General features: G+C 29.0%; 1 protein-coding gene across 2 annotated transcripts in view; it reads right to left on the bottom strand.

The window, feature by feature from the left end:
* Positions 1–8425, bottom strand: part of LOC129968597 (uncharacterized) — an 88538-nt gene extending 80113 nt beyond the window's left edge. For both annotated transcript variants that reach the window (XM_056082656.1, XM_056082655.1), the window contains exon 1: positions 8224–8425. The gene's annotated coding sequence lies outside the window, so the exon portion shown is untranslated. The remainder of the gene's footprint in view (positions 1–8223) is intronic.
* Positions 8426–25167: the final 16742 nt, after the last annotated feature.

Genomic DNA, 25167 nt, shown 5'->3' with positions numbered 1-25167 from the left:
CAGAGAATCAAATTATGGCGCGACCAGTTAATATCTGATGTAACTGCTTGTAAAAGGAGAATTTAAAAAGTCCTACAGTACATTTTAATGCAGTATTAATTACACCGCGTCATTTTATTTAAAACACCTGATGAAGGCAGACCGCCTTTAAAATATTTGGATTCCAAAAATTACATAATACGATAATACTGATAAAATATTTGCCTTTAAAAATAAATTTATCTTTAAAGATATAATAAAAGAGAAATTAATATTTTTAACTGTTTAATAAATGAAAAGCGTGTTTTAATAATTCTGATAAGGGTGAGGGGACCTTTTTAACAAGCATTGTTCACTTGAACCAATTAAAGCCATAGTTAAGTAGCGTAACGAAGGGAAAAGAAGGACGAATTTTCCGAGAAAGTGCTTTCTATTCCCGAGCATCTCGGTCGAAGAGAAAGCAATCTATTTTGCAGCTGTTCTCCATCACTGCGTAATAATGCGATGACTTCCAAGTTCAAAGCCATGCGAGTCGACAGCAGCCAACGTGAACGACGAATGCAATCGTCTCGTCAGCAGAGCAGTTTACGATTTCTTAATCTCTTTCTGTGAGCATTTTTAAATGCATGGAAATAGGATGCCCAAACATTTTAAGTATTTTGAATACACAAAAAATATAAATATTATAATAAATCCTTAACGAATCCGGGAGGAAAAAAACTTTATAGCAGAATATCTTATTTCTTATCCCCCCCCCCCACTCGCGATTCCATTTTTGGTTTAAAAAATATTCCACGTTTCCAGTCCTGTACATGAAATGTTTTAGTAACTCAAATCAAAATAAATTTAAGATAATAGAAAGGGGAAAGGAAACATTACATTACAATAAAGAAAAATCAATTGAACAGTTATTTCTAAAATTCTACCGAGTTTTTCAAATTAAAGTATGTTACATATCAATTTTTGCTGATCAATATTTAAAAATCAATAGCAGTACACTTCTGAGATTCTCGTGCCTCCTCTCCTAGGAGCCTGGATTCACCGAAACCATTTCTGCATCACCTCGCAACATGGAGCGACACTCAATTTTTGTTACTTGCATCACACTCAAATGGTTAGCATACCACATCCAAACAACACCTGGATTTAAGAGAGCAGAAACGGGAGGGATGGTATGAATGATAGGCACACACTTGTTAAGGAGCGGCTGCACAATGCACTGATCCATTATTCTTATTCCTATGCCGACTACCTGTTCAGAGGATTATTTCGGGAAGGGAACAATTACATATTTTTCGTTGTCTTCATATTAAATAAGTACAATCTGTAATTTCAACTGCTGTAAGTAAACGCCATTATTTTCAGAGGCTTGCCATATTAGAATGAGATGTCAGATATGATCAATATACGGTCAATAGCAAGACATATCAGCGATGATCAGGGTGACAATTTTGGTGGATGCCACCAAAACAAAACATCGTCAGCGGAAATGACTGATTTATTTAAACCATTAACTGTGGAAAAAAAAAGTGTTTTGAAAGTTTTGGCCGGATAAGTTATATATATGCTCAAAAAGTTGTGTAACAGTAAGATATTCAAATTATGTTTGAAAATATTTAATATTTTTGAAAAAGGATATCGTTATAAAAGAATTTTAAAAAAAAAGCAAGTGCCTGCGTAAATAACAGATCGCTACTATAACCTCATATCTATCTATGGCACTTTATTATAATATAAACGCCAAACCAAAAACATAATGCTTCAAATATGCCAATTTTATTCTGCTCAATTTACAAACGAACTTCATATTTGTTCCTTGTTGCAAAGAAACGAAGCACACAATATTGACTTATATGCAGAGAATGAAACTAAAACTATCGAGTGTACCGAATATATTTCTGGCGCCGAGTATTGTACGTTAAATTCTAAAATTCCCCCAAATGGAGATTGTAGTAGCAAATGGCAATATTAAGAGAAAAATTTAAAAGAACGCGATGAAGAAAAACTAGCTTTATCAAATGAAATACCTGTGCATTTATCTATTCAACTGTTAGGTAAAAACTATACGTCAGAGAAAACTGAACAATATTAAACTTACGATTCCACACAAATATTCAAAACAACATCAATATGTCTTTTTTTCTGCATGCATCGATGATTATATTGACCTTGAAACAATGTGCGGCTTTAAGCTTGCTTCTAATATTTACTTTCACTATTACTTTTTTTTTTTTTTTTTACATTTCTCCATTACAGAGAAAGATAAAAATTGAAACGCATATAGTTTGTGGCATCTTAATACGACTGTATCAGGAAAAATGCACATTGTATCATTACTTCTGATAATATAGTTCAAAATATGATTTAAAACCTTTTACTACTAACCTGGAGTAAAAGTTCTATACTAATAGGCCATTTGGGGCAGGTTTCTATTTAATAATGGATGCAAGATGTGAAGCAAGATCTGATTAAATACGCCCTTGTCAACAGAACTTTCACCGTCGGGCTAGGTCGGATTAGTTGACTGAGGGTTAAAGTACATTTAACCATCCATTACCAGGGGAATTAGTTGGTGTGTCAATTGCCGATAATAGGCAAAACGAACAAAAATGAAAATGATTTTGAAACTTTTTCATTTATTACGACTCGGTAAACAATATATTTCTACATTTACAAAACGTTTGTTTACTTATTTTCAAACAAACCTCTCATTTGCTTTGCATTAAAGCACTTTTTTTTAATTAACGATAAAAGTTTTAAAAAAACATTTTAAGATAATTGGCAACAGAGAATAGAGGATTAGCTCCGTTTAAAAGAAAAACAGTTTAGAGAATTAACTTTTTAAATACTTGTACGTTCCTGTATAATTAATGAATCTCAATAAACGACACAATTGCCATTTCTTGAGTATCTTTCAGACGAGGAGATCATTGATAACTCCCAGCGTTCACCTACTTTCAAATTCTGTTTACTGGGCATAGCACCAATTTTCGAAATAAGTACATAAATCACTTTAAAAAACGCTTGATAGTTTTATAACTTCTTTTCATTTAATGATATTATATAAAAGTAATTAAAACTCTTTAAATTAACCTCATCAAAATGCATGAAATATTGGCTTAAGAATTAAGTTTCCAAAATATTATATTCACCTGCAAATTTTTAAGCAATTAAGATCATTATTATTAAGCATATCAAATATTCAAACAGCATGCATTATAAATTACCTGCCTTTTGCAAGCAGCTAGTTTACATGAATATCAGTTTTTTTTTTATCTGTTATTTGAAAAAGTTATATGACGTTTGAAAAATTAATTTTAATTAAATTAATTTAAATTTCCAAAAATACATGAAATATTTTGAAAAAAAAATAAAAAGAGTTAAATATAAGCATTTTCTAAATATTAATATTTTTGATGATTAGATGTTTCCATATTCCTTAAACACAGTGAAAGAATTTAAATAAATTTTTTTGCAGAATTAAAATAAAAAGCTGTAATTGAAAAACAAAATGATAGTCAATCATGATATGGTAAAGAGTTTCAATTTGAAGCAAATGTGAAAAAATATTTCACAATACAAACCTAATAAAATGAAATGAAATTCATGTAAATTCATTCAATGAGCTAAAAAAGCAGATTTTAAAATGTGTATAGAATCCAACCGAAGAAACTAAAATTATGATGGAAGAACATAGTTTATGCATCAAAGACAAATTTGAGTTATAATGAATTTGATTTTTGTTAAAACGATGAAAAATGTTTTTAATACTTTTAAAATCAGGGAAAATATTACATGGCAATTAAATTGAAATATTAAAAGGATATTCAATTTTTCAATTTTAAAATAAAGTAAAAATCAGTTTTGTATAAAAATATTTTCAGAAAATACCACCAAAAATATGTTAAATTTTAAATAAGTAAAAATTCTAATAGAAATTTTTTTTTACAAAAATTCTTCAATTCACAGATTTTTACTCACAAAAGTACTTTAGCACCAAATTTGTAGAAAACTAACGGAGACATGCACACATTCACTTTTGTTATTGGTAGGGATACTTGCAGATTAATAATGCCTTTTTTCAAAAATTTTGGGAAAAAAAAACCCCCAACAAAGTGAGGATTTTAAATAATAATAAAAGCATTGCATGATTAAAAAAAATGATGCCATCATAAGATAAGAAGAAACTAAAAATATATGATTTCTTTAAATCAAAATACAAGTATGATGATAAATGTAATAAAAACTAAATATATTTTTAGAAGCAACCTATATGCAATACTTTTGCAAACATCGCTGACTCAGGCTCAATGTGTTTTTATTGAAAGATTATTTAAGGTTCAACTTCTTAAATTAAAAGAAATAGATTTAAAATCATCAATCAAGCATAAAAATTCAACATCAAAAATAATTTTGTATTCTAATTAAAATGTAAAATAAATTATTAGTTTTATTTTTCAAAAAAATAAAAAAAAATGCCTTTTGACTATTTTAACAAGTAAAAATAACATCACAAATTTTATATTCTCCAAACTTTAATTATTTGGTAAATTTAGCCCAAAACAAACCATGATTATGATTTCTTTTTTTAACAGCAGAAGTTTAGAGACCATTATGATATGGAATTTGTTATTCTCAGAGTAAAGTACCTGATTCCTAAAATATGTAAGAGAAGATAAAAATTATTGCACTGTAATAAAAATTTGTTTAAGTATCTTTGCAAAGAATAGCAATTTGTTTTTGAAATGAAGGATCGGTAAGGTGGAAATATTTATTTTTGGCACATATTTGTATTAATTTTTAGGACATTATTTTTTAATATTTTTATTAATTTAATTTATTAAATTACACTAACAAGCAGACCACACATTTCAGGAATGTTGAAGATAATCACTGAATTAGTAAATTCACTGATTGTTGTAAATTCGTGATTTTTTTTTTATCCATAATGGGAAAAAACTTTTAAATTTTCACCCACCATATTTTTTCTTTACAAATAAAGTCAATCGGCTCCTTCACCTCATTCTTGTTTTATTAAACCAAAGAAGTAAGATTTTGGCAAAGCAAGCTACAATTTAAAAAATTTTAAGAGGTGACAATAAAAAGCTATTTAAGAGAAAACTGTGAAGAAAGTGACAGTTGGAAATTATTTTAAAAATAGAAGGAATTATTACATGACACTTTTTCTTGTACTTTGTTTAAATTAAATAAACCCCAAGGATTTGAGAAATAATCAATAATTTCATCTTAAAACATTAATAAACAGTCACTATTTATTTCCTTTAACTATGTTCACTGATACAGCATATTTGCAGTTCATTCACTAAAAAAACTACTTAAAGTTTTTGTATTAAAATACCTAAAAAATCATCATATCTTAGCTAATGACTATAGATTAGCTTAATAAATAAAAAAAATGAAACAGCTTTTCGAATTTTTATCCTAGTATGTCACAGAACTAATATGTTAAATGGTAAACTATTTAATATTAGACTTTTGATTTATTTTTTATAATTACCTATATTATGAAACGATGCCTCCATTTAGGACATTCCTGAAGGAACTATAATTTCTTAGGCAAGATTTGCTTATAAATTTCAAATTTAAAAAATCTCCTAATTTTTTAAAATACTGACATTTATATAATTTAATAATTAAGATTAAAAAATTCCAAAACTGTGTATTAAAAAGGAAAAATTACTACCTCTTATCTTCATTATAATATTGCTATTTCAATAACAAGTTTTTTTTCTATTTTTTATTACATTATTAATATCCTGTTAAAATAATATTATATCTTATTGCTTTCACTTTTTAGTCTTTAATATATTAATATCATAAATATTGCTGAACCAAGAAATTAATACCTATTTCTGAAATACAATGCCAATGAATCTAGAAAGTAACAACTTTGGAATATGAATTTTTACATCTAAATTAATATATTATTTGATAATTAAAAGCTCTTACACTACTTCAATATTCAATTATTGACTGGAATTACAATAGCAAATGCTTAAGATTTTAAAATTCTGTAAAATGCTAATCTTATAAATATGAAATTTACAAAATTAAGTAAGAGTACTTAAAACATATGTGTTATCCATTCTGTAGCATCTAAAATTTCTATTAAAGTAAAAAGAAAAGAAAACGTAATGAAAATATTAAGCCACATTTTTAAATATATATACATAAATAACTAAGGAAGAGTGCTACTTCGCATGATGCTTCATTTATCATTATGAAAATGTAGTTATCACAGTAGAAAATTTGAATAAAAATTATATTAACACAGAAATTTTCTATACATATAGAACCCAATTTCAGTAAATACAAAATAACTAAATCATCAACACAGCCAGATTAAGTGTTTCCTTCAAGAAAGAACTTCAAAGCCTGCCTTTGTTCTACTAAAGTTCTAAAAACAGATAATTTACTAATTTTGCTTTAGTCTATACAAGTAATTTTTAAATTCCAAATATTATGACAAATTGAAATAAAATATGCAACTGCAGGTTACTTTCAAAAGATCACACCCTAACTTTCCAAGAGTGGTTACAGCACCTCAAACACAAAAAAGATTTTTGAGTAATTTTTAATAAAATAGTACAGAAAAATTTACCAAACTTTTAAAATTTAATCTTGATATGTCTATACAAAATTTGCCATTATATTTTTAGGATTCCATAAGGCAAAAAAGAAATACATAATTAGGCTACATCAATTAGTAAGTAAATTTAAAATATGAAAAAATATCTTAATGCTCATAAATTTAAGTAAACACACTAAATACCTGGTATCCCCAAAGCTGTAACTGTTTGAGGATTTAGCTACCTATTTGATAATGTGAGTCTGATTGTTAAAGGAACAGTAATTCAAATACCTATTTCACTATAAAAGTAATTATGATGATCCTGGAGAAAAATCCTTTTTACTTTTCAGAGTTTGGCAAGTAAGTAACCATCTAATTTCTATCATCTAAATATAATTTGAAATAAATTCTAATTTCTAAAATTATTTTTTAATGGGACATTACCTAATTTTAAACAAACTAATCTTTATATAAAAAAAAATTTAATAAATCAATATCTTATTGAAATGCTGAGTTCTATTAATTCTTTAAAATTTAAAAAATATATATGAATCTTAATAAATTTTGAAATGTTACTGAAACTATCACAAAAAATGATTAAAAATTTCAGATTATTCATCTTCATTGATAAAAATAGTTTTTAAAAAATCATCTAGATATAAAACATTTCAAATTTTCTGAATGATTATTTAATATTGAATTTTAACCTACTTCATATTAATATTTTGTTTTGCTTAATTACTTATATTTCAATTTTGATTAAATTTTTAGGTAAAAAAAATGTAAAAATTTTCCAGCATACAAGAGTAAAAAAGTTTAAAAAGTCGTGCTACACATTAATTGAGAGACATTATAATGAGAAAACTTCCAATAATGCATTATTTATAAATCTATAACAAACTTGGGAATTCAGAAATAATGTTTATAAATTGCCCATGAGAATTAAATATCACATCAGTTGAAATAGCATTAAGACAATGATGCCAAATACATGTAAAAACATTTTTATACTTTATGCATCATTCAAAATATAATGAATGGAAAAAAAATAAAGACTATTTCTTTAATTTAAAAGTTAAAAAAAAAAACTGCTTCTATACAATTTTTACTTTTTATACTTTCAAGATTTTTTTTAAATTTTCTAGTCATAGGATGTCAAATATTTTTTAAAAGATTATGCTTTTAAATTTTGAGAAAGTGTGCTACTGCTTTATTTAATTTAATTATGATTCAAAATAAGTGTTTTGAAAATTGCAGGCAGAAAAACTCTTCAGGAAATCTTTTAAATTTCCAACAAAGAATAAATTATTGCGACATATTTTTAAACAAAAATTGTATAAAAACTATTCATTTATCAGTTGCAAAGAGACATTATGCAAGAACTTTTTGGAAATACTCCTTCGATGAACTTACTAATTAAATCATCCTGTATCATTTGATCACATGGTAAGAAAAAATATAAACGTTTGTAAAATGGTCACACTATTTAATATATCTTATTTTATAAATAATCACTTTGACATGGTAAGTAAATGCAAATCAAGATTTTTAAAAAATGATCAAAACAGTAGAATTTCTGTTGACGATCCAGAAAACTGAGAATATGAGTATAATTCCGCTACTAAAGTGATGTGAAAAAGTTTGGAACTTACCAACAACTTGTTGTACATGCCAGAAGTTAATCCTTTTTAATTTTGGACACAATCACATAAACAAATACGAAAGCAAAATTAAAATAAACCAAAAATATATTCAAAGTATGAAAATCGTAGTTAATGGTACGTCACGGCAGAAAATAATTTGCAAAACAAAATTTAAGCAAGGCAACACAAGCAGCAACATAGAACATCAATTTCTTTCTACCGCTATTGAGTCGAGAGGCATTTCGTTAGGTTGCCACAAACGTTTTTTGTTAAATCGCCAATTTCAGCAGGTTCGCCAAACTAAGTCCAAATTCCTATTTACTATTAGGATAAAGAAGTGTATTCAAAGTGGATAATTTTTGTTTGAAGAAGTTTATTACAGCACCCTTCTAACTCATCTTGAGATCTTATATTTGTTTCCTAAGAAATGAAATAAGTGAGTGTGCGCAGTATGTCAGCCTTTGCATTATTGTAATTTTCCAAACATTAATAAAAAAATGCCCAGAAGAAATTGCTAAAGGAATAGTACGAATAATTTAATCCAATTTCCCTAGCGACATTTCACTAATACAGATTTTCATGTACAAATAATAAAATGAAAGTAACATATATATTTGTTTAAATAAATGCACGTTTATTTAATTATTCACTAACAGTAACTATTATAAGTCGAAATTATTTTTTAAAATATCAGAAAGGGAAGTGATAAGAAACAAAAACATTCACTTGCAAAAGAAGTGTAAAAGAATAATTATAAATTATTTTATTTGAAAAGAATTTTTATTTTTACCGAATACAGCTCGTTGAAGCATTTTCAAAAGCGTAAAAATACAGAAATAAATAGCTTTATATCTTTTATTAAAATGAAACTTCAGCTGAAAGACAGGCAATAAATTGTTTTGAAAGGTTTTGCATTGACACAAAAATTATAATTAGATTAAAATAATAAAAAATACAAATTCCGTTTTAAAAAAGACAACTGCAATCAAGCCTCGCCTAACAGGCACCTCGAATAACGAGTGATGCGCATAACGAGCAAAACAAAATGTGAATAAATAAATAAAAACAAAAATAATGATTCGCTGAATGAGCGGTGAGGAGACAATGTGCCTCACTGCTAGCTTGGTTTATATCAACCTGTGTTGAACGTTTGCTTGAAGAGAAACCTTATATCCATGGGAAGACGTTTTGACTAGATAGCGTTGTCGAATACGACTCTGAAGAGTTTAGATAAGTCCTTGTGCAGTTTTAATCGACAAGATTTTTCTTTGGCCAAGATCATAGGGTTAAAGGAAGGTAAAACTACCGAAGAGTTTATGGAGCTGCATTCTGAGCCACAACAAAAAGCCGCGTAAGAGATTTGATCCAGAGAGGAAGAAATAATAGAAGCAACAGAGCAACAACTTTCCAGTGAAATAAGGGAAATGTTGATAGCATGGGAAATTATTACATTTTACGTTGAGAGGCATCGCCCTGATAAGGCGTTAACTGTGCGACTGCAAATTCATTTAACGATAATAGTGTGCCTCATTTTCGCCAAATTGTGAAGTATAACCAAAGATGAATATCTTTAGACAATTTTTTATAAATAAAAAAAAATATGCATTATAAATGATAAATTCCATTATCATAAATTTGTTTCGATATTCTTCTCGGAATGAAATGCACACAGAATAATTCTCTAATAATAACTGTCTAAGGCAACCAGTTAATTCGCTGGGATAAATGGTTATTAAAGTTCTTTATTAAATATTTTGTGGAACTTGGATTCTTCAATAAAATATTTCCAAAGTTCGAATTTTGACAGACATAAAATTCATACTATTTCACTATTTTAGAAGTCTTAAACCGTTCTGTTCATTGAACTACGCATTTTCTTAATTTTCTGTCTATATCTTTATGTCATAAATTAGTTATTAAAAAACCGGAGCGGTCCGCAGTTTTTTCGCTATTGCTTGGTTCTGAAGTTAAATTGTAATTGTAAACTCAATATTTATTTTTTTTTCTTATACTACATGTAAATATCAAGACCCGAAAATGTATCACTTTTTCTTTAAGAAAGGTATTATCCCCCCCCCCCCCGGGATAAAACTGTGGACTTTGAACACACTTTTATGAACATTCTTTATTTTCATATTCTCGCACTAGAAAATCTTGTGCTTAATAGTATAGCAAAGGAAAACGTATTTAGGACATCTTTTCGACAACCGATAGAAATCAAATTCTGACACAGAACTTACTTCAATAATAAAATTTCAGTATCAAGATGGCATGTCAAATTTCATTTGTTTCAGATTGTTTTTTAATTTCTCATATATATGAATTATATAAAAAGTATTGCAATGGTCAAAGAATTAGAATTCGACATTTTGATGAACTTTTGCCTTTTAGACCTCCTCGAGTTCGAAAAACGCATTTTTAGCATTATGTCTGTATGTATGTCTGTGACAAAGCTAACTTAAAATTGCTTTGAATTAAATAGATGAAATTCGGTATGTGGTCTTTTCACTAAATCTGCAGATTTCTTACAAATTTAAAGCGGAAGCTATTCAGAATAAATCTGTCTGTACACAGATTTAACATCTACAGTATCGACACTTATCAAATTTTGAGCAAAATACAACAAGGAACTTCGACTTCTGCATTTTAGATGCATGTAAACGCGATAATTCAAAAACGCAGAGGCTTTAATATATCAAATTTGGTATGTGATTTTTTTAAACTGCAGTTGTAGTTCTGTGTCATTTTTTTTGTTTTGTTTTTAATGAGCTAAAAAAATGCATCTAAAACACAAATTTGATTTTTGGTTATTAGTAACCCCATGGCAGGAATGAATAAAAAAAGATTCACGCTTTAAATTCTGTAAAAATGTTAAATGCTTGCCAAAGGCCAATATTTCGTCCCTCCAGTGACATGCAAGGCAATCACAGCCTTATCCCAAGTAAAGGCTTTTATGTGGGGTAAGGGGGAGGATTAATTAAAGATCTTACGAGAAAGTTTGGGAGAGACAACTCTCTTTAGTTTGAGTAATCACGTTTACATGCATGCACATGTATAGACTGACAGATGGTCAAACCATTGACTGATTTGTTTCAAAATTTAGTGCTGATCTACACATTTAATGCTAAATTTTAGTGACAAATTCATCCGTCTTGTTTTTTACGTTTCATAGTTATCGTTTTCAATTGCCTTCGAACCATTAGACATTTTATGAATGGATTTCGTTCACAATGTGACAGAAATAAACAAATTTAATGTAATGGTCACACACCAAATTTCAACTATCAAGCTCAAGGCGTTTTTAAGTTATTAAATACAAAGACGGATATACAAATGAATAGAGCCACTTAATTTTTATGTCTTTAATGCTTAAAATTTTTCTATGTGGCTATGGCTTTTTTTTAGTATTATTCCACTAAGTAAAGTCAATCTGAACAATGTTTAGTTTTATAAAAATTACTATTATGTAGAAAGCGAAGAATAATTTTTTTCTTCTTAAGAACACAGATGAAAGCACTCTTGTTAAATATCAGGCCAATAGACCGTTTATTTTGCAGATATAATGTCAGAATTCCTTAGATAAAAGATGTTTCGAAACATTTCAAAACAATTATATCGAGTTTTGCGATTTGCTAATATAAAAATGTTATATCAGCATAAGAAAATGCGAACAAATAAAATTAAAAAAAAAGTCAAAAATAAACTTATCTAATCTTTATTTTGCCATTGCCAAAAATAAACAGTAAAAAATGTTTTTTAACCGGTGCAACGAGTCAATTAGATAACATCTTGAGATAATATTAATTATTGAAGCAACAAAAAAATTAAATAACACATCGAAAACTTTCTTTCTGGTGCAACAAAGAATTTCACCATTCATTTTTGTTTTCATTTTGAAAGAGTACTACATGAAGCACATTACAATTTTTGTTAGTTGCAATGCAAACACGAACTATTGTGATGAAGAAATCACCAAGATATCCTCCTAGTTGAAAGGCACTCCTCGTCTAGTGATAGTGGTGCTGGGTGGAAGGGGGAGAGTGCCATTCCCCACATGCTACCAAGAAGCAGTGCTCATTTCTTATATTCTCGTATATGTCGTTGTTGTTTCTATTGGCACTTGTCATGGACAAGCTCGCTGACGAAGTTAGCGATTTTAAGCCAAGAGAGCGTCTCTTGTTTTAGTAGCGCCAACTAGGGCCAAGAGTACGTCTTAGCTACTCACGCATCACATTCGCTTGCACAACCCCTTTTTACAAGGGGGCACATTCACACATCTCACAGATAGAACAGATGAAGAACAACCATGCTCGAACCGGGACTCGAACCCAGGACTACCAGATCATGGGGAAGATTCTCGTATATAAAGTATACAAATAGAAAGTATTGTAATCGTCAAAAATTCGAAATCGAAATTGTGCCGAATCGCCAAGTTTCAGACTTCCATGGGTCCAAAAAACACATTTTGGGAAGTATGTCTACAAGTTTGTCTGAAACAGAAAGAAATATTTGAACCCTAGCATGTAATTTTGTAATTACAATTGTAGTTTTGTATCAAATTTTGATTTCAATAGATCAGAAAAGAGCGAAATACACATTCGGCTTTCTTGTCTATTGATAGTATTAATCGCCAAATACCCATTTTTACCACCCACCCACCTTTTCGTAACTATTGTTCGCCAATGATATACAGTTGATATTACACCCTTATTAGGATGCAAGCGGAGACCATTCTCATTGGTAAAATTCAAATATTACAAGGAGGGGGGAGGGGGAGACGCAGTCTTGAAAACTTTACTGACAAGCTCTTTCAAATCCATTAGTATTTAAAATCTGTAATTTTACTATAGGAAGAGTGATGCATAATGGAACAGAACATGTGGTTTCTTATATTTTACAATAATTACTTACAGTTGCCAATTCAATATCAAGTCGTTTGCAAATTGGGAAATAAAAATAACTGAGCGACACCGGGCATTTTTAAAATTGTTAATGAAGCTATTCGCTGTTTAAATACAAATATGGTATTTAATTAAAGTTGAAATATTTTGAAATATTAAATAAACGAAGACTCGGGTAATCGAAATTATCACCATTTGATTAGTTAAATCGTTTACTTATTAATCTTTGTCATTGATCATGGATATATTTTTTGTTAAGAAATTTTCATTCAATAGTTATTCCCTATTAACGAACTAAAATTAATTAAAATATTAATTTTAGCATTTACTCTGCTTTCAGTTTTAGCATTTACTCTGCTTAGATCGTAAAAAATGTCTGCAGCAAAAGAAAATATATCCAAGAGCACTGGAGCTTCTAACCACTAGGCCGCCTAGTGACGTGCAGAAGGCGATTAACTTTCGGGCGCACTAATATTTTTGCTCTCTTCATATATTTCCTCCCCTCCGAACGCCACCTTCGAAGCCAAGAAGCATCCTATACATTATCCTCTTCTTTTTTAATTTATCGTATACAAAGTATAGAGAAAGTATTTTGATCGTCAAAAAAAAATTCGCATTCAAGCTTTTGATAAATCTCCCCGTTATAAACATCCCTGAGATTGAAAAAAAATCATTTTTGGCATTACGTCTGTCTGTCTGTGACAACGATAACAAAAATGCTTTGAATTATCCAGACAGAATTTGGTACGTTGTCTTTGCACCAAATCTGTAGATTTCTTCAAATTTTGAACGAAATCTGTTCTGAAGAAGTCTGTCCACCTGTCGGAATATCAATTAACAAGATAACAACAAAAAGGAAGAGAGCTAAGCGAATAAAATTTAGTACACCGATTTGACATCTAATGTGTCAATATATACATCAAATTTGAAACCAAATCCGTCAATGGTTTGATTTTCTGTCTGTCTGTACTTTCAGAAGCATGAAAACGCGATAACTCAAAAACGTAATGCCATTTTTGGCGAGATTGTTCCCGTTGGTCACTTAATCGATCATGCGGATAGCTATTTTGAATTTTTTTTTTTTTTTTCCGACTGACTGTAACTAAAATTTAAGGTGGACCTATAACTGCAATCTCAAGATCACCCACCGAATTTCATCGATTTAAATCATTGTGTTAATGAGATGACACGCATGTGAAAATTCAGGTGACACATTTGTGATTGATTAAATTTGGTAACGGATCTGTGTTTCAAATGCTGAACCTGTGCGGAAATTTCATCTGTCTTGCTTTTTACGTTTTGAAGATATCGAAAACACTCGTGTTTAAACGACCAGACTTCTTTTGCATGAATACCATTCAAAATTTGACAGAAATCTACACATTTGATTTGAAGTCCATAAGAAGAATGTAACTCTAAAATCCAATCCGTCTAGCGGCTATGAACTACTGAGTTCACAGAGATATATAATGCCAAAAAGAAAAAAAGATGTGTGTTTGAACTCAGGATGATCTGAAACGCCGAGATTCATCCTAATCTCGTGATCGATTTTTCTTTTATCCCTACGATTACAATACGTTCTTAGTACACTGGAAAGTAATAATGATGCAGAATATCAAATATTATACTTGTGTTCAAACAATATATGTCAATGTGAATTTGAAAAACAAAAAGTACTTTTTCCATTAGTTGTACTTTAAAATATTGCTGGTCCAATCTGAGAAATAAATATCTTTACTAAGACCACTGCTATAATTTCTTTGTGCTTCTTAAAATTAGTTATATTATTATGAAAACAAATGAACTGCAAAAAATTATACTATTTAATTTTATTATTAAAATTTCTTTATCACAGTGCATTAAAAATAATTAATTGGCCTTTATAAGTCAACCTATCAAATAATTTCTAACAAAAATTATTTGGAAATATATATACGATAGAGGGAGTAATATAATTTCATAACAATAAATTCATATTAATTCCGTTACAAAGAATGCTTCCTTTGCCTTGCTATCAGTAGAATGGTTTGTAAAATAAAAATAGGAAACTAATCTAAACTATGCCAATCCGATGAAATGGTTTTCTACATTTCTTGTGGCGGAAATCTTCACGACAATCGCATTTCAATGAGAGAAAATTGATGAGAGCGTGGAAAAGGGTTTTCGGAGAAGAACCGAGGCCAGGACAAAACTCGCCAATAACATCGCTGTGTCACGTGTTGTTGTCGCTCGCCCACGCGGTCTGCTTCCAACAGGTAGACACTCCTCATTGGCAGAGGGAAGTGGAGAGGAAATGCCAACACCTGTACAACCGGCAGCATTCCATAAACTTCCGAGCGCCGCGTAGCGGACACTCACCTGTTGATGCCAGGGGTAAATTTGAGCGCACATTTGGCGAGAAATCGCAAAAAAACAGATGGCGCGCACTTTTTCGCAACTGCTTTTCGGTGATTCGAAAATAAAGCAACATAATATCTTTTTCAAAAAAAATTTTGTTGACAGTAGTACTAAAATTAAGTTTTTAAATAGTATTAAAATTAATAAAACCTTTTCACTAACTATATTTTTAAATTGATTTTCATCTAAAAAGTCAGTTTAACAAGCATCAATATTTAAATCTTTTATAAAATACTTAAACCTTTTTAATTATTTCAAATGATTTTTATTTTTTGGACTATAGGTAACAAACTTCAGTGTGGAATTGAAGATCTGATTCTTAGTAAAATTTTAATAATTATTTTTCCAGCTAAACTTAGAAAATTCGAAAATGATACAAAATTATTTGATATATGAAAAAATAACTTGAACTTTCAGACATAAATCCATATTAATTCTTATGATGCATAACTAAAATCATCTAAAAAAATGTCTGGACTCTATCTTGAATCTAAAATACGTTTTAAGAAGTAGAAAAATATTTTTTTAAAAAATTCCAGACCTTGTCTTATTTCAAGAAATGGAAAACAGTTGCATCAACAAAAATAGAAATACGAAAAAATGCATTTAAAGTTCACACAGTCATTAAAAAATATTAATAATGCTTTTTTACAGTATTATTTCTCAATTTAAAGAATAGAAAAAAAAATTCTACTGAGATTCAATATGATACATTTTTTATAAGTATATTTTTTTCTCATTCAACTTATTATGCCTTCGAACAATATAAATAACATTTGCTGTGAAAGTAATAGATTATTCTCCTTAATCAAACAATTATTTCCGTGAAGTTTTGGAATCCACTTCTTTTATAAAATAACAATGATAATAAAAACACAATTTAATAATTAAAATAACCAGCCTTATACATAATATTAAATTTTTCTCAACTGTAAATCGATTCAATTTAGCTAATTTGATTTTTTATTGACCGAATTTCTACTTCACTGATATTATTGCCAATATCTACAATAATACGACATATCTTCATTTCCATTCCCAATACTTGAATTCTAAAGATTTGTATTCCACATTAGTTTTTGCAGAAGACTGATTTTCAGGATTATTATTTGCTCTATAGTACCATGTCTTCAAAACTATGCTTTTAGCAATTCGAAAGCGTTTCTGTAGTGCAATTTTCTCAATAAAATAATAAGTAAGAAAAGTCAAAATTAAATTTAAAAGTCTTTAAGTTAAAAAATAAATTAAAAACTAATACTTGTGTTGTTGTAAAAGGTTCTTTTTATTGATGTTAATTAAATAGCAATGGAAAATCAAGAGAACAAAAAAGAATAAAAACTAAAAAAGGAAGCAAAACATAAAAAAACAAAAATTATTTGAGCTAAGGAAAATTTTGGTCACTTCATCTAAAACACTTATCCATTTAAAATTATTTTAATTCATTAATTTTAAGAATGGAAAAATGTTTCAAAATGAAAACAAAACTGATCACGTGCCTTCAGTTCTTAGATTTTGAGAATGACAGCACTTGGAAAATTTCAGACATATTTAAAATAATTCAGATATGAAATTTAAAATTTTAAGTCAAATATACCAACCATATAAACCATAAAAAAGAAGAAGAAAAAAGATTAATATTTTGTTACTTTGTGTGTATTGTGTAATCTTAAAATGGCCGTTAATTCAATGCATTCTTAAGCTCTTAAACTACGGATCATGTGAATTTTTTATTCCCCAATTTTTAAACGTTTGTAAGTAAAATAGAATCCATTGTGCGACGTCACAGACATTCGATAAAAGTAATTGAGCAAATCACTCCGCATACAAATGCATACTGTTTCATGATATGCTGCGACATGCAGTTTTTATAAGCAGAGGCGGGCATTGTGTACTAAATTCAAGTACCATACTTGGTGTATGCTGCATGACTGTAAAATGATTCCATTAAAAATTATCTTAAATCGTTTCTTATATTTCCTTTCGGCTGTCATTTATTACTGGTTCTTTTCATTGTAACAAGCTTTTTTAATCTGGAATATGGTCAAGAGAAACGACGGAAAAGTAAGATCTTCATTTGATAAATCAAAGATCAAAAATATAGAAGACTTTTCTTTAATGCTGAGGTTTATTTTATCAATGTGTATTTACTGTCCTCAAAGCTTTCATATAGAATATTAAGCACCTACAGGCGCGGTAATAGTTTTCTCAATTGAACTGATAGGATACGACAAACCTTGAAAGTCCGATCACTTTATAATATTACTAGCCGCCTTTGGCGATTAGCTGGTTCGCCAATCTTAATGCTCGTTAAAATTTTAATAATTAAATATTTTGTGTAATTCCTACTTTAATAGCTTCTTCATCAAAATATTTTAAAACTTCAAATTTTGATAGTCGTAAAATTCACTCATAATATTATAAAGGCCATCAGTCATAACGTAATATGTATCTCTCTAATTTTCTGTTAGCTCCCGTAGAATTTATGCTTTAAATTAAAATGGAAATGATTAATCTGCAATTAATATAATAATATTTTTTACTGAAACAAAGCACTTTTTTAATAATATGATTACTGAAAACAGAGTCACTGAACATTTAAATCTTATGGGCACTAAAAAATATCTTTCTTAACTTAAGTAATATCTCAAAAATTTGTCAACAAAATTTTCTCAGATTTATCATGAGCAGATCGATTAATTAGCAATGTTTGATTTTAAATGCATCAAACACTAAGAAAATAAACAGAATCATTTAAATAATCGGTCGAAAACAGGTTAAAAATAACTACTTAAAAAAACGATGTAAAAATTATAAGCATATACAAAAACATATATAACTAACATAAATACAATTTAATTAGAAAAGCATACAACTAACCTAAAAATAATTTAAATCAAGTCCGCATCTGATGAAATAGTTGTCAACAATCAGAACACAATGCTCATGCCTGAATTTTCAACGCCAATTATGGTAACGCAAATGCGTGAATTTTTCTACGCCAGTTGGGGTAGAAGATGCACTTCGCAGATTAGAAATTTTTAATTCCCTTTATTCTGTTTTATTTTAATTCAAAAGTACTTCAGAATGAATCTGAAATATTGATTAATTAGCAATGTTTAATTTTAAATGCATCAAACATTAAGAAAATAAACAGAATCGTTTGAAATAATTGGTCGAAAAATGTTAAGCCTAACCTTATTAGCGTGGAAAAAAACTGAAGCCTTACTCATTTGGAGGTGAGGGAATGAAGAATTTTTGGCAGGAAAGTTAGTTTTTAATTAATAATTAAAATTCTAATTAAAAAAATTCAAAAAGCGGGACCCCAGGTGCACATTTCCGACCTCCAAGGTATACATGTACCAAATTTGGTAGCTGTAGGTCAAACGGTCTGGCCTGTAGAGCGCCAACACACACACACACACATTGAGCTGTATTATAAGTATAGATAACATATGTAAAGTCACTTTATTAGTGCAAAAGTAATTCTTGCGCTTAAGATAACTGTAACTAAGAACGAATTCAAAAGAGTTAAGATACTGATCCATAAAGTGATCCAAAATTCTTTAGCGGCTTTCTTTTTTCAATTGAATTAGCGTAAGAACTTGTTTTTCCTTACAAACTAAAAACTTGATGATATAGAATATCTCATTTAAAAACGGGGCGCATGCGCATTTTCCAATGTAATCAAAATTTTTACAAGCTCGGATATCTGGTCACTTTACTTTGATTATTCTTATTCGTCTTCATTAACTAAGCTGCACCGAATGTCAAATATTACAAAAAGAAATGACTAGTTAAATTAGAAATCAAGACATAAGATCAGAAGGAAATTAAATATAAAATGAAAATAGAAATCTAAGCTATATCAGTGATATGGTAAAAGATAAAAGTATAATTCTTTATCATAAGCTTCAAAGATATTCTATGATACAAATATTACACGAAATATTTATTAAATATAATAGGTTTTTTTCTTATTTTTAATGTAAGTAAAAGATGACAAAACGTTAAATTTACAAAAAAATGCTTATATCAAATCTTGCAGTTAGAATTTTGTAGTGATTTTGCATAAAGAAAAATTAACATTTTTTATATATAGATTTTATTTTATTTTCAAATCGAAAATGAAACTTAAAAGAAAATAAATAGAATCCAAAATAATAGTGAGCATGATCTATTTTATAATTAAAATATAAATTTTTTTTAGATATTGTTAGTTTTGAGATTCGATTCCTCCCAAAGTTCTATTATGTATAGTATTATATTCGTCGACTTCAAATATCCTCCTTTGATCTATTCTAAAAGTTTAGAAAAATACTAATTCAAGGTAGCATCCTCCTCCTAATGTAAACAAAAATTGTAAACAAAAATTTGTCTTAGAACTATAATTGCAGTCACAGAATCATATACCAAAATTCATATATTCAAGTCATCGCATTTTTGAGTTATCGCGTTAACATTCTTCTGAAAGTACAGGCAGACAGATATTTAACCCCCTGGTGGATTTGGTTCAAAATTTAAAGGGCGTCTACACTGCACATGTTAAATCTGTATACCGAATTCTATCACATAACTCCTTTTCATTTTGTGGTTATCGTGTGAAATAAATTCGAAAAGCCAGACAGACGGACTTCCTCTGAATAGATTTTGCTCAAATTTTGACAGAAATCTACAAATTTGGTGCAAAGATTGCATACCAAATTTCATTCATCTAACTCAAAGCATTTTTGAATGATCTCTGTCACACTTAGACAGGCAAGGACAAAAATGTGTCTTTCGAACTCAGAAAGGACTAAAACGTAAAGTTTATTTAAAATCTCGATTCTAAATTTTTGTACAATATTTTGTCTTTACTTCGAATACGAGACAGTAAAAATGTTTTTTTTTTTTTTTTTTTTTTTTTTTTTTTGCTGTTGTTGTTGTTGTTGTCGTTGTCAGATTTCAGACATTATCTGTCAGTCCGGAAGTCTGTCTACCAATTTATGTGCCCATGTTTAATTGTGATGACTGATCAACGGGTAATGGGGGAAGAAAGTTTAATTTTTATGCAGGATTTTCTCAACATAATTCGAGATGTGTGTAACATTTTCAACCAAATCATCAAAGGGTTCAAATACCCGTTTAATAATGTGCAAAAGTGACAAATCAAAAACCGAATTTGGTATGTTGTCTTGATATTAAAATTATTAAATTCTGTTCAATTTTAAACTCGACTGATCAAAAAGAAGAATTAAAATACATTATTGATTCCTTTCAATGCATTGTATATTTTTCACTAAATGCGCCATATTGACCTAATATATGGGAACATTCCCACAGATTTAAATGAGTTTTATTAATAAAAGATTAATATATTTGAAAAGAAATGCGATGAAAATAGTGTGGGTAAAAAATAGTACATGCTAAAACAGAATTCTGATCAATCAATCTTTTTGCTTATTCATCTTTTCTTATACGGCTAAGGTATAAGAAAAGAATTCGGTAGTTGCTTATGCTTAATTCTCTATTTTACAGAACCAACTAAAACTTTCTGGAGGCGCTCCTCCTTCTACGAGCTGTGGATATCTCCCTTCTCTCTGTCATTACCTGCTAAAAAACAAGCGAAAGGAAACCCGTTCACTCCTAAGAAACCGATGAGTAAGAGTGCCTCTGGAATCGAACACCTGTGTTAAATGTTCCAATTCCACCACGATAAATCAAGAGAACAGGCATAAATTGATCTTGTCAATAGATTTCCGTGAAAGTTGCCGCAATTTTATGCAATGCATATAAAAAAAATGAATAAATGAATAATAATAAGAAAAATAGAGCAGCAAATATGGTTTCTTTTATCTCGGAATGTCTCCAAACAGGATGGTTAAAAAAAATTGTCTTTTAATTTATGAGACCAATTTTTTTCACTTACTTTAAAGATAACAAAAAAAAAAAAAAAGATGAGAAAGGGGAAAAAGAGATATATAAATGCAGCAAATTCGGGATTTAATGGACTTATCGGATATCCAAATCCTGAAAGAGAGAATTTAATTATGCACTAAATATAAACAACAAAAACACATGTTGGAGGAAAAAGTCTCTCTCTCTTTCACTTTTTTAAATTCGTGTGGCGACAAACGCGATTGTAACATGGCAATGGAAGTAGTTTATAGTACAACAGTACTGATAATAACTATCTCAGGTGGTTTAGATCTTATTAAAAAATATTTCACGGGAAAGAAAACTGATAGACGATGCTTTTCTTATTCTTTTAATATACAGTTTCAAACGTTTTTGTTAATTAGTTTAAAAGGCAGTATTAAGCCAGTAAATACCGATGACAATTCAAATATCAAGGGCCCTAGCCTTAGCTTTCAAAACCAGATTTTCTTCAAAAATCGTTTTCATTTTAATTTCTATAAGCAGTTTATTAAAAACAAATATTGTAACAAAGTAAAATAACAAAATTTTAATGACAAATCTCCTTCAAGAGAGTTTAATTTAGTGCATATTGTATAAATTTTTTAAAATCAAAAGCATTATTTAAAAAAAGGACAAACTTAGATTTTTTAAATACAGTTTAAATATTTTGAAATAAAGTTTACCAAGATGGCAAACTTATAAGTTAGACATCCAAATATAAAAAAAATTAGACCATACTAATTTGCAAGCAGATTTGAAAGAGTGGGGGGGGGGGAAGAATTTAAATGAAATAAAAATAATAATGAAAAATTTAGATTAAGTTCTGAAATTTAAGCGAGACTATTTTAATCGGTATAAGTTCGAATACAATGCTGTGATAAATCAAATTAAAGCACACAATTGGAGTAACCCTAGAAAAAAATCTCGAATCCTCGAAACCCTCCCCTCCTCAAAATTAGCTTAAGTATTTGCTTACTTTATCGATTTTATAATCCGGCTATGCTAATTTAGCATGCACATTATATGATATGTACATACATATTTATGATCGTGCAGCAACCATGAATTACCCAATTTTAGATATTAATCATAAAACAATATACACTTTAACATACTTCCGGTTTCTAGGATGGCCTTTTGCCTTAATAATGCCGTAAAATTGAGAGTTTTATCTTTGAACTTTTGAGGATTAAATTCGCGGCAGATCAGAATCATAATAATAATTCTTTTCATCTAAAATATAGTGTTAAAGGCTTATATAGCGTGGGTTCGTCCCCACGCATGAGAGGCGGATTCACCCCCAAGAAATGAAAATACATGAAGTAATTTTAGACGATTTAGGGAGTCAAGTGCTGATTATACAAGTGGCTATTGAATGCGCATCAGTGATTTCAATCATGATTTAGAGTGGCGGACGTGAAAGTTTCTCGTTGGATCAAGAATGGTGGCTCAGGTTAAACTATATCGCACTTAAATTTCTTTCAATATTATATTCAAATTGTTTCTTCCTTACATTGTTTAAAAGGAATCTATTCCTTTACCTTTTGTGATCAATGTAGTTATCTTGAAAACCCCTGTATTTGCTTAGCGATATCTGACAATCCAGAAATTGAGAGTTAACTTAAATTTTTTAATTTTTAGTTCTTGTCAATATAATGACAACACGTTGATAAAAGCTGAATTTTTCCATGCGCATGTAACATACTCATGCATGTTAATTTTTATTATTTTTAAGAAATAAATAGGTCGAAAACATGCTTAAAATAGGGATAACAGCCTTTGTCGTTATATCTCACACTGTTTACATTCAAATGTACTTAAAATATTTTTTTTTTAAATTGATTAAAAATAAAAAAAATTAGTATAATTTAAAAAATAATTTTTTGAATTTTAAAATGATGCAAAATCTATTTTTTGTGCAGTTATGTTTTTGAGAGTTATTCCGGGAAAACCCCGAAAGTTCACTTAAATTTTAATTTATTAAAAAGTATATAAACTTAAATATATAAAGTAGCAAAAAAAAAGTTTACATATAATCTTGCTAAAGCTACATTTGCAAAGGCTACATTTGATGAGCAAAGGATTGAATTTGCAAAGCAAAACTTGCATTTATAATGAGATGTTTGAATTAAACATTTTTACAAAAAGTAAATACAATTCTTCTACTTTTTTTTTCTTCTTTTAATTCGTCTCGTGCTCTTTTAATGCCCTTCAAATCTGTTGTTTTTGTTTTGTCATGCTAGTTGTGGCATAAGTCTGCCGTTAGACGAGCAATGAAATGCACAGATATGTATGACGTCATATCAAATAAGTTTATTCACTCCTTTTTTGCCATTTCCAATGAATGTCGGGTCATATTTTAACTATTTAAGTTAATAATGAAGCTACGAACATTGTGAGGTTCAAAATCTTTTAAAAAAGATATAAATGAATGAAGCAATGGAATACTAAGTGTCACATATGATGACAAAATAGTAAAATTGTTTGAAACTTTTTTTTTTTTTATCATTAAAAGATTTTGAACCTCACAATGTTCATTGCTCCATTATTAACTTCATCTGTAAATAATTTTTCGCTGATGAAAAATTTTAATTAAAACGCAACCTTTTTTATTCATCAATGAAACAGAAGGATGTAGGAATATCCTTTTATGTTTCATGAGAAAGTGTTTTGTGGTTATTTATTTTTCATGAAAATTCATATAGGAACTAAAATGCAGTATCTATTTTTTAATGTGTTTCCAACTTGTGAATATATTGAGAATCAGAGTACGCATTTTTCACCTCACGTCTGTGGAGATTTTTATAAAAGAAGAATAAACAAAACTCGAATCTTTGATATATCTGCGAAGCCTTGAAAGAATCGGTGATGAATGATAAATAAGTTAAAAATGTGCATTTATAAAATTTGTAAAAGATCTAAAAAGTGTATGCTGTAACTTTTACAGAAATAATTTTTGTATAAATTGATATTCAAAAAAATATAGTGGAAAATTTAAAAAATTTCCAAACATACACACACATAAAAAAAACAACCCGTATATTTTATGAATCATAGATTTAACGTACGTATGAAATAGAAAATAATTCTTGTGGCCCATTTCGCAACAAAATAAAAATAATAACTTGATTACAGATTACTTAGCACTGATTTCAGATATAATGGCTGTTTTGTAAATAGAGGCATTTTAAAACTTTGAGGGGACTGAAAGATCAGGGATAATTTTAGGCCTTTAGTAAAAATGGGTCCTCTGGCACTGGTTGATCAATGAAGTAAAATTCGGTGTTACGTTAATTAATACCGCGTTTCGAAGCATTGATAAATATTTAAAAATGCAGTATTAACTACCGTAACTATGCATTAAATGCATAAAAATCTGAAGAGAGAGCGTTAGAGAAAGAGATATAAATGATTTTATGACACTAGTAATGACGTAGAAAGTAAAATATCAGAATACTTGCATTACATTTACATTCCAGCAAGGCGAATATGATATAATAATAATAATAGACGAGGCTTTATTAATTACAAGGACATACTCATACGGCAAACTTGAATGGCCGAACGGCAGAGATACGGCAGCATGAACTACCTTCAGTGAACTGCCAGGGAATTAAATACCTGCTTGCAAATAGAGGTAAAGTAACTTCTCATCCTCGTTCGTGTTCTCTTGAAGCATAGGAGAAAGAATATTTTTCATCCCGTGTTACTTTTACTAATCCACCTTTCTGCGTATTGGCCGGGTTTTGTACGAAGACTA

This window comes from Argiope bruennichi, chromosome 5 (assembly GCF_947563725.1).
Source record: "Argiope bruennichi chromosome 5, qqArgBrue1.1, whole genome shotgun sequence".
Taxonomy (NCBI): domain Eukaryota; kingdom Metazoa; phylum Arthropoda; class Arachnida; order Araneae; family Araneidae; genus Argiope; species Argiope bruennichi.
This window is presented reverse-complemented; position numbering and strand designations above follow the sequence as displayed.